Source organism: Saccostrea cucullata, unplaced genomic scaffold (assembly GCF_032062105.1).
Source record: "Saccostrea cucullata isolate Sc308-1 unplaced genomic scaffold, CSIRO_AGI_Scuc_v1 ctg12215, whole genome shotgun sequence".
Taxonomy (NCBI): domain Eukaryota; kingdom Metazoa; phylum Mollusca; class Bivalvia; order Ostreida; family Ostreidae; genus Saccostrea; species Saccostrea cuccullata.
In genome coordinates this window covers 2,348-14,469 of record NW_026922001.1, presented here as the reverse complement: position 1 = coordinate 14,469, position 12,122 = coordinate 2,348, and the positions used below count along the sequence as shown (strand labels likewise).

Sequence of the window (12,122 nt, the reverse complement as noted above, 5' to 3'; positions counted from 1 at the left end):
TTGTAACATTACTATTTCATCAAAAAAAAACCCATTCCGTTCCGTTCACAAAATGTACCATTCCGTGCACAAAGCATACCGAACTGTACGTTCAAGTGGTGTTGTAGCACAGTTTAAGGTCTGTATTATCATAATTTTTTTTTGTTTAAATACTGAATACACGTTAAAACAAAATATTTGTTTAAATAAAATTATAATCTTAAATGTCACTGGATGGAACACTTGATTGTGAAAACATTATTAAATTTCTGCTTTCCAATTTACTACACTTGACAAGTATGTATGCTTACCTATTCATAATTATCATAAGCAAGATTGTATTACAATTTTAATAGTAAAACTGAATTTATAAATGTAATCAAATCACAATCCATGTTCACACAAAATACTGTGCGTAAAAGTACCCCAGATGTCATGTCTATAAATAGTAATACATATAACAATGTTACAATTGAATTCTGACAGTAAAGAAATATATGCTGAGTACAAACAAGAGGCCCAAGGGCCTTGATCGCTCTTCTGATAAATTGTACAATCTATCACTTCTATTAGAAGCCTCCAGACTTGTATTCATATCATAAAGACCCAAAATGCATGAACTTACAAAGTTTAATAATATTTAGCCAGTTAAGACTGAAGATGTATGATCTAGATGATAAAATATCTTTCAGTAGGTCACAGTGACCTACCTTTTGATTGAAATTTTCTGAGCACTAAAGATACATTAATTTACAAAGACTGATGATTCTAATTAAATAAGTACCTGAGATATTCAAAAGTAGGTCACCATGACCTACTTTTTGGTCAACATTCCCTGAAAACCCAAGATGCATCATCTGACAAAGTTTGATGATTCTAGGCCAATTTGTACCAGAGATAATTAAATACAGCCATTAAATGTCAAAAGTAGGTCACGATGACCTCTTTTTGATCGACGTTATTCAAAAACTCATAATGCCTGAACTGACAAAATTTGATGATTCTAAGCCAATACTGTAAGTACCTGAGATATTCAAAATTAGGAACGTGACCTTCTTCTTGTTGGACATTCAATGGAACCCTAAGATGCCTCAACTGACAAAGTTTGATAATTCTGAGTCCACCAGTACCCGGATATAATTAAATATAGCCGTAAAATGTCAAAAGTAGGTCACAGTGACCTATTTTTCTTGCAACAAGAGTTCTCCGAAGTAGGTCACAGTGACCTATTTTTTGGTCGACGTTCTCCGAAAACCCAAGGTGCCCTAACCTGACAAAGTTTGATGATTCTAGAGCTTAAATCATGCCTGGGGGGTGCTTCAAAAGTAGGTTACCATAGTATTTAATTTTGGTCGATATTCTCCGAAAACCGAAGATGCCTCAACTGACAAAGTTTGATGATTCTTAGCCAATAGTGCCAAAGATACTTAAATATAGCTATAATTGTCAAAAGTAGGTCACTGTGACCTACTTTAAGTTGGTCGCTAATCTCTGAAAACCCAAGATGCATCAACTGACAAAGTTTGATGATTTAGGTGAATAAGTACCAGAGAATCAGATACTTAATTATACTCACAAAAATGTCAAAAGTAGGTCATCATGACCTACTTTTGGTCATCACTCTCCGAAAACCCAAGATGCATCAACTCACAAAGTTTAATGATTCTAAGCCAATAAGTACTGGAGATACTCCAAATAAAGAGCCAAGATAAAATGTCAAAAGTAGGTCACCGTCTGAAGGTAATCAAAATATGCATTTTAAATAATTTGAAAACAAATGTCAGCAAAATTCAAAAAGTAGGTCACAGTGACCTACTTTTTTTTATGAATATGTTTTAAGGTCCCAGGATGCATTAAAGTACAAGATCTAAACCACCCAGTGTCTGAAATAATGGGATTTAATGTTTTTAAAAAGGTAAGTCATAAAGTTCAAAAAGTAGGTCACGGTGACCTACTTTTAAGTTGACATTGTTTGTTGACCCAAGATGCATCAACTTACAAAGTTTGATGATCATAGGCCATAAAGTGTCCAAAATATGCCTTCAAATCAATTTGAAAACAAATCCCCGCAAAATTTAAAAAGTAGGTCACCGTGACCTACTTCTGATTTAACATGATGTGAAGTTGTAAGATGCATCAACTTACAAGATTTGATGATCCTAGTCCTTCTAGTAAGCAAAATATACACGTTTTTATTAATTGTAAATTTAGGTCAACTTTGAATTGACCTTGAGACCACGCTCTTTGCCCCAGGGTAATTCCCAAATTTTAATCTTCAACATATCCTGATACTTGTATGTAAGTTTGGTGAAAATCTGCCTTGTGGATATGGAGAAGAAGTATGGAGAATAAGATTTTTTAGCAACCAATACTTTTGGTTTTGTTTTCCTGATTTTCTCCCCTTGTTTAAGGGTACCAACCATTATTTTAGTATAATTGGTAGCCCTTGGACCAAGGATACCCTGTGACAAATTTGGTACTAATTCGCCAAGGGGTTCTTGAGATATGGCCCATATTCTAAAAAGTTTACTTGACAGAATTATTACCCTCGGGCAAGCCCTCGGGAATAAGTTCCCTGTCCGGGTTTGATAAAAGAGCTATCCCACTCACAACCAGTGGATAAGTGTTTTATTATACTGATGTATAATATAATTTCTGAGGTTTGAATTTTTTTTGGAGTAAGATAATTCTGCAAGAATAATCTGAAAATCCTGATGATGTCACAATGCTACTGAAGTCATTATGACATCATCAGTTTAAAGATTTATCGCTGGAAATCAAAATTTGCGGCAACAATTGCATGAAAATTTTCCAAGGATAACATACACCTACCGGTATTTACTGGCTATAAGGACAATAGCCAAGTTTATCATCCGCCAAGGCAGCAAACTATTTCCCGAAGCGCAGCCGGGGGAAATGATTTGTGTGAAGGGCAAATGCCCTATTGTGTCCTCATAGTGATAAATTAGGTGTTTTATTATACAGATGCTGACTTTACTTTTGTTACGTCATAATATATACGTCACAATCCGTATAAAATCAGAAGTTTTCCAAGATAAAAAGCAAGGGAAACAGAATGCTGCCAGTGAATAGTTTGATGACTATTTCACCATGGGCAGATAGCACAAAAAATATTTCACGGTAGGGGCTGTTTGGAAAAGATAGCATGTTTATTTGTAGTATTTTTATATAGAACAAATTGACAAAGATATGTAAAGTTGTGACAAAACGAATACCCCGGGTATCACTGCCAGAGCTACCGATACATTCTGCCGATGACGAATAGTAAGGCGGGTTCGAAAGAACCGCCTAGGCACCCCTGCCGCTGAAGATGTTTTGTAAAAGGACATACAATATAAACTACTTCAGGATTTATTTTCTTGACAAGTTCTGGAGAAGGAAATATGATGGCCTTCTTAAACTATAGATAGTGCTAACAAATAAATAGTTATAAGGATTATGAATGTATTTAAAATAGTAGAAAGTATAAACTACCCATCTATGCAAATTCCGGTATATATAAACTGAACTAGAAAAACCTAACTAGGAAGAATATAGAGAAATCGTAAGGCGGGACTCCAGAGGCTCATTTCGTCCCGTGTCAACCAAGGGTTGGCAGCTCTGCTTTGCTATGCGTTGACCTCCAAAAGGATGAGGTTGCTTTTACCTCTGAACTTTATCATGTTTATATAGGAAACATTTTAACAGAAGTATAATGAAGTACTACATTAACTATTTATAATTATATATAAACAAACACATTGGAAATGTAAATATTCATTGTTTAATGCAGTGCACAAATACTTACCAAGTCCTGTTTGTCCATAATATATATAAGGGATGCACAATCTAATGGCTTCAGACATGGACATTTGACTGGTTGTCCTTCGTAGTCATTGCTTATAGATATATATTACCATATACAAGGCGGGATAGAAGATGATTTGTCAATAAAACAGCAACAACGACTTCTAGCTGTTTGTCAAATCCATATCCAAATGGATGTCTTTGCTTTAAACACATCTCATGGTGTTCTATATAATAAATTTAAATAATTATTTATAAATATGTTATAATTTATCTTTGTACCAGAAAACATGATAAAGTAATTAAGAGTCATTCTCTGTAAAAACCAAAGAATCCAAGGAGGCCGTAAAAATGAATGTCTCCGAAATACGTAATTTTTTGTATTTAGAGTGTACTCAGGTGTCTAACTGAGAAAACCACCTTAGTTCATGTTTCGGGGTGTCCGTTGCCATGGCAACCGTAACTAACACAAATATGGCCATTTTGACAGGTTCTATTTCATGAAATATAGCATTTTTAACCCCAATATTTCCTTTAAACACAAAAAATATGACCACTTTCAATTATATAATTTATTTTATGCATTCTTATATAATTAAAATAATTAAGAATTTAATCTTTTGCCTGAGGCGTTTCAAGCTGATAGAAGGCTAAAAATATCAAATTTCATGTTTTTTTCAAAATGCAGAAAAACCCTTTTTACCCTCTATTTCAATTACATTTATCTTTAAATTCCAAGATAGGTTTTTTAAACTTCTTGTTTATTCCAAATATCTATACTATAGTCTTTCATTTCATATAGATTCCCAACATGTGTTTTTCAGATAACTCGGGAAATATCAAAATAAAAATAACCCATAATCCCGAATTTCCTCAGATATGGATTGGAAAACTGCGTTATACATTGTATATGGTATATTTTGTAGAGTTTGTTTTTCTCTTTTGAGGACATTGTTTATGTAAAACAACCTTAACAGAGAATTAAATTATGAAAATGAATGAAAATGTATCATTTTAGGGGCGGATAGCAACATAGCAGTGGTTAACAGGGCTCATGGGATTTTTTTTTTTGAATTCATGTTTTTATCGGTTCAAAATCACTTTTGTGGCTAAATTTTAACAATACTGACGTGTATATGCTACTAATCAATTCTTTAAATGAAATGTAGATATATTTAAGCAATCTCCCCATGCAGAGTTGTCGTTCGTTCCTCTCTCAAAAAAGAACACCTCATGCTACTAAGATTTTTGACATAACGTATAAAACTTTAAATGAAATGTTCTGAATTGATTTAGTATATCTATCTCAAAACTCAGACATATAAAAGAATTGTAATGAATTAAAACAAACGCACTATTTCACTGTGTATACGCGAGCCAACAACAGAGGTGAATGTATGAGCCGATGGTAGAGAGTGATATTTAAGATATAAAAGTAACACACAGATATTTCATTTTACCCCCCCCCCTTTTTTTTATTGAGGAAAAGGCTGGGGATTAATGACACCTGTTCTATGACTCAAACTTTATCTTCTTCAGCTATTAAACGTATTTGTTACAAATTTAGCAGAAAAAAAGAGTCGATGAAAAGTTAATTATTAACTCTATCACAACGTAAGGCTAAGGTCAAGAGTTCAAAGTTAACTGAAGAATATATACATGTAGTATAATTGCTTCTCCACATTTTCAGGAATTGACTGGATGACCTTAAGTCAGGATTTCTGATTACAGAAACAGAATGCTATAAAGTACAACATGTTTAATCCAAAATGGTTTAAATGGACTAAATAAACAATTGATAACTGAAAATAAATCTGAAAATTAAAAGATTATTATTTATTATTATTTTTTCAAAAAAAATATAAAAGATTATGGTGTGCAGAGAAAGTTCGGGCTAATTATTTTTTTTAAATAACTTTTTCAATTATCAATTTATATTAAAGCTCAAACATTATTTCATATACTTGTAATTGATTGATACACAATAAAGAATTTCAAAAATACATGTATGTATGTATACTGTTGAACACAAACCATTCACAGCAACATATCTAAATAATTTGATTATTGAGCTCATAAAATTATAATACCAGCAGAATAAGGACAAAAAAATTAAAATGAGGCCATACATGTAAGTAATAAGAGTTCCTGTCATTCAGATTTTCAACTTGATTGCAGGCTCGTAAGAGGCAATTTCAGTTGGAAGGGGGGGGGCACAACCATACATTCTCAGTGAAAACTACCAAAAATGTCTAGAAAGCAAAATAAGGACAAAAGATCATTAGACGTATTTTCTGAGGGGGGCACAAGCATAGAGTAGCTATGTTTATTATAGAATTTTATATAGTGGTGTTCCAATCATCGATTATAATCGAAAATCAGTCGATTACTGACATAATCCAACCAATCGATTGCATTTTTAAAATTCTGATTAATCGGTTTATAATTTTATTTTACAAGCCATATAGTTTTTAGCCATAATTTTCTATCCTCAGCATTGCTTCTGACTTATTTGTGTAACGTAACAGTGCAGATAAACAAACTCTTGCATTTCTCCCAGATAACAAAGCATGTTTCTGGGCATAGGCATACTTTTACTTCTATAAAATGAACAAATAACAAACTGGATCACCAAAGTGAGTCGTCATTTACCCATTCTTACCATTTACTTGTTTAAATTGATATACTTTTTACGTGTCCGATTATAATCGATAATTAGTTAGTTAGAGGAACCCAATCATCGATTATGAAATTCTTACCGATTCCCATCACTAATTCTATATATTGGCAAAATATTAGGGGGGGGGGCAAATGTGGTCATATTGTGAAAAATAATTATATATTTTCTATGAAATACCCAAGAGCCATTAGCAGGAATAGTAGGGCAATGACATACTTAAGTGAATAATTACATAGATGTACAATAGGTGGTTTTTCACTTTTATCAGTTAATATTTTTGTCATCCAAGTAAACGTTATCCTTAAGCCTTGAAAATAATAATAGACACTTTTGATATAGATTTCTTTAATTTTTTTGTCAATTTAATAAAAATTCAATAATTGTAACAAAGGATGGAATTATCATTTTACATGAGACTACTGTTTATACACCTTTTATCTTTTATTTAAGAATGTACATTATTAAATTCTTTTTTTTAAATTATTTGAAGCATATTCATGGTAGTGCATAGTGGACCCATGTTATTATGCATGAATAACTTCAGGACAAGTGGTCAAAACTTCCTTCAGGTATAATACTATAAGCAAGACTAGGATTTTCTTCAGATACTGTAAGACTTCACTATTTCTTTGATGTTCTTTTGGGAGAATAACAGCAATGTTTGTCATTATATTGTTGTAGTATAATATAGCAGGCTTAGTGAAGGTGTCCAACGGTATCTCCCATTCTCTGAAAACTCTCACTAATTTTCATCAGATACTCATTCATTTGCTGAATGTCATGACTGGTCATGACTAAATGTAAAATTCTGGCTTCTTGAGTTCTGTAATAGACAATACAAATATTTAGATTTAGATAATACAAGACTTAAGTTAACCAGAAATCTCTGTCAAGACTGTAGCTCTACTGGTTTGTACTTATCATAAAGAAAGAGAAAACTAGCAGTTGGGACATTTAAAAAAGCAATCAATAGAATAATGACAAAACAGATACACAGAATTATTTATCTTATTATAGTTTACTTGTGTGCCAAGTTATATTGAAATCAGACCAAAACTGTAGGAGGAGTAGCATTTTGAAAACTATTTACAGACGGACAGACATACAGACAGACAAACAGAAGACGGACACATGACTATCGCATAAGCTCTTCTGGTCTTTGACCAGTAGAGCTAAAAATGATTAAAGGAACCAGTTACACTTGTACATGTAATAGGTCATACATCCTCTCTACACCAGTGTAAAATGATTTTTGGACTTTGCGAAAATTATATTGAATAAAGATGTAAATAATAAGCTTCTCTATTTCATTTTCAATACATAATACATGGCATTTAACCCCAGGAAAAAAATGTTCAAACACAACACAGTATCAGTAGAAATAATTGCTATTTCCTTCTATGGAGAAGATACATGTAAACAACATGTTTATAATTTAGAATTTAAACTATCTTGCCCTTTTAAAATGTTAAGAATACTTGATTTGATTATAAACTAAGTAATATAGTGTAAATGTATATTTATTGGCATTTAAATCTAAGGGCAGATAAATAGAACAGAATCGTAACTCTTTAGTGTTCGGTGTAGAGAGGTTTCTTAAGGAAAGTGGTAGAAACTCTTGTCAAAATTTTTGAAAATAACAACTTGGGTCATGTTTTAATGAATAAAATGAATAAGTTTTACAGTGTAGTTTTTTTTAATTTCTTATTCAAAGTTGCACAAAAAATGAATTTGAAGTAAAAAATTTTTGTATAGAATAATTAGGATGATTTCAGATGGGTAAAAATTGGAACATCACAGAACGTTAACATGCCTTGAGAAGTGGGTCAATAATAGTAGTTAATGTATATATGGAACATGAAAGCTGTATCTTCTATCCTTCAAAATTTATTACCAATGTCTAATTTCTTGAAAGATATAGAAGTCAAGGCTAATGGGTCAAAATTATAGTACATGGACACTATACCTCTTTATAATTTGGTTTTAATACGATGTTGAAGGCTCCATGAATGATCTAGATATCTTCCCCTTCCTTGTGATGCCCCTCACTTGGTCACACAGCAGCATGCTACAATAAATTGTATATTTTCATAAAAATAATTCAATTCCTTACAGGTACTAATTAAAGCATAATTATATAAGAATGAATTGTTAATTTTTTTTTGCCATTCATCACATATTTAACGGTACTAAGTCTTCTTATTTAGTTTTGTATGTTGACAGGTCTAAAATAAATGTGTACAATAATTCAAATTTGGAGAAACTTTTTAATTAATATCTTGTTAATCTTTAAATGCATACATCATTATAGAGTGTTCAAGATGAACAAGGAAAATGAAATTTACAAGGTCAAGTCCAAAGATTATTTCTTATTCTACCCACATAGCTATTAATAGCTACAATGTACATGTATGTAGGTTTAAGCTACCCAAAGTAGCTATTTTACCCACTTCTAAGACCTACACATGTAGATAGAAAATGCTTTAGTATAGTCTTTGGACTGTACCTTTTTACATTCATTTCGATTTAATTCTTTTTCAATAATTTCATCTACTCATAACTCTACGAACAAATATTATTATATTGTGTATCAGAAATTGTAGTTACTTACGTGTACATGCATGGTGTATAACACTGGTAGCGTTGCACCAGCTTGACCAATCAAATGACCTGCTTCCAAATTTTCACATGTTCTATTTGGAGGGGAATTCATAGTCCATCTCCTCTGGTGTTTTCAATATGCAGGTGTGAACTTAGAAGATTTGGCATTTGACAAAACTTCCTTCTTCACCTATTTGTATTTTATTTTGAAGAAAAGTTAAAATAACGTCCACACTCGATAGTCATTCACTGTATTTACTAAATATAATTTTGCAAGTGTAACACATGCATGGCATACGACCTACTTTAGACAATACATGGCCATTGCTAAAACTCACGAGTTGTTGAATGTCTTTAGAATAAACAATATCACATCTGCCAAGGAAGCTATACTGTATAATCTAAGCAGTTTCGTATAAAAATATCAGTAAAACACATCGTTTGTGAAAAGGAACTCCAAACCGGCAAAACGTCATGCTTACAAATACTTTTGTTTTTACCTAATTCTTTCACTGTCGGAACTAGAGAGTTCTACAAAGGGAGATAATATTTTTGTGAAATGCTAGTTTTTTTAAATTTTCAAATGCATTTTATTTTTTTAAAACAAAAAACACACATCCAGAATAATTATGAATAAATAATCAAGTATGTTTGCTTTCAAAATATTGTTGATATTTTATAAACCTATCTTGGGATTTTTTTATAAATGGCACTGAAAGTATGGTTATTTAGTGTGTTTGTTATGGGTTAAAAATAGGAGGAAATTAAATTTCTTTAAAATAAAAAGGGGAGTTAGTGATGAAGCAAAATAATTTTTTATCTTTACTTCACACCTTGTTTTCACAATTTAATGCACTTAATCCAACCATAGTGCATTTCTTATTTAGAATTTTTTATGTCAAATTAGGAGAAAACTGACCTTTTCAAACATGGGGGTAGCCACAAAATGTGTTAGGGGGCCATAACCTGGAGGATAGGTCACATCTCAAAATTTTAAGTATACCTAATTAATCTCATACACATTCATATTTTTTTCATATATGTTTTATTAAAATCTGTGATATTCGTTTGAACGGCATCTGTGGTCCTTACAGAGAATGACTCTTAAGACACAAACTTGATTTATACCCTTTAATCCCTATTAATCATCCCTTCCCCCTATAAGCCCCCCCTCCACCTCTCTCTCTCCCATCTTGGTCTTATTCAATTGTTGGAAAGAAGGAGCCCCTGTGCTGTTATTAAAGTCACATCTAAAATATCAAAATACCTCCATATTTTTAAGAAAGTACAAATGAAACTTGGTTATAGGGTAACTCTTAGGGCATAGTATTACTGAAAGTCAAATATGTTTAGAATGATGACCTTATCATTATGTATTTCTGAAAGTGAAAGTTACCTAAAAAATTGGGTCACTGTCGTTTTGCCCCAAAACCTGAATGCTCCATGATTGAGCACCCCAAAGATTTTTACCAGTGCTGCGCCCAGGTACAAATTTGAGCACCCCAAATTTTAATCACCAGTGCCCCAAATATTTATTTATCAGTGCCCTCTAATTAGCATTTTGGAACACCCCAAGCTTTATAAATTAGTAAAGAACGAAAGTATTGTTTTAACAAAAATAAACTGATATTAACAAATTACAATCCAATTGAGCGCCCCAAAATTATATTTATCAGAGAGTCTCAAATCTAGACAGTCAAGAGGTCATAGATGTAAGTTCATAAACGTACTGATAAATGTTTGACATAATTTCTCAGTGACGTCATAATGGTCGACACCCGTTCAGTGGATTACATACATGCCGTTGGGTTTGAAAAATAATGTATTTCACACATTAAAGTCACAATCAGGCAAATATTAAATATGAAATAATTTTTGTGTTTGTGTTTTTATGGACAGTCCCATTTCTCTAAGGTCTATCCTACTAATTTGTCACTTATTTTCCTCGCAATGTTTGTTTGCGTAATTTAACTTTGCAAACGCCATTTGACGTCACAAATGGCTCTTACATCTAATAACCATGGCAGTTTTGAAGGGCTGTGTGATAAATTCACATTAAAGATCAACGAAATAAGCAACTGTGAAGAAGTAAAAACAGAAGAGTGTAAATATAAGCATTTAATTGAGATTTTTTGATGTCTTTGGTCCTATAACACACCTGGTCATGTTGACAAATTATCATTCCGCGCGTTAGTGGTTTTACAAGATCTGAAAAGGAATCTTCTCAGAAGTTCGTTTTCAATTAAATTACATGTACTCAAACTTGCACATTTTTGTTAATAGCGAGCGCAGCGAGGCGGCGTGAAGCGCCGTTCGCGTAGCGAGCTCAATAGACTAACGTGTACGACCGGAGGAAATTCGGGTTGAAACTGCACATTGTTCCGAGAAATTTTTATACCGCGTAAAAAAATTCCAAATCCCAAACCTTTCGGTGCATAGCAACATATGGCTCAAACTTTAACCCTTTCACGATAACTGGGGTATCTCTTTTGGGGGAAAAAGGGAAAATTTTGGCGAAATATGACTTAAATGTAATTGTCTTATATCGTCATTTAATTATCTATTAACAAAAACTTCGCCAAATTATTTTTTCCCCTAAAAAGGATTTGCAGTTATCGTAAAGGGGCTAATAGCAACAACTTACTTGAAAAAAATTACAAAGAACGATTTTATGCAATCTCCATGCCACAAAACTATCTTATGCCTTTGAATCAACAGGACTTTTTATCTACTTAAATTTTCCAAAAGGCGGGTATTTCCATTTGTCGGAAACTTCCAAAAGTTCAACCCGATCCCGATGCCGAGGAAGTGATTAAAACTGAGGATAGCTATAGGCAGTGCAAGTACATGAAAAACTGTGTAAAGGTTTTTGATAGTAAATAACTGCGCTCGCCCCAACGGGCACCTAGAACGATTAATATATAGCAGAATCTAATTCTGTTGAAGCATGACTATGATACTGTGCGCTAAAAAAATGTTTTGAGTATAGGTCAAATTTCCTCTAAAAAAGATTGCCTACGGAAAATGATGTACACTATCCTTCCCCCAAGCACTA

The 12,122-nt window shown here is 32.6% G+C and overlaps 1 long non-coding RNA gene across 1 annotated transcript; it reads right to left on the bottom strand.

Annotated features, from left to right (window-relative positions):
• Positions 1-7,162: 7,162 nt before the first annotated feature.
• On the bottom strand, positions 7,163-9,205 carry LOC134261042 (uncharacterized). The gene is made up of 3 exons (XR_009990710.1): positions 9,078-9,205; positions 8,433-8,534; positions 7,163-7,289 (listed from the first exon to the last, which is right to left on the bottom strand). It is a non-coding gene; the product is annotated as an uncharacterized LOC134261042 (long non-coding RNA).
• Positions 9,206-12,122: the final 2,917 nt, after the last annotated feature.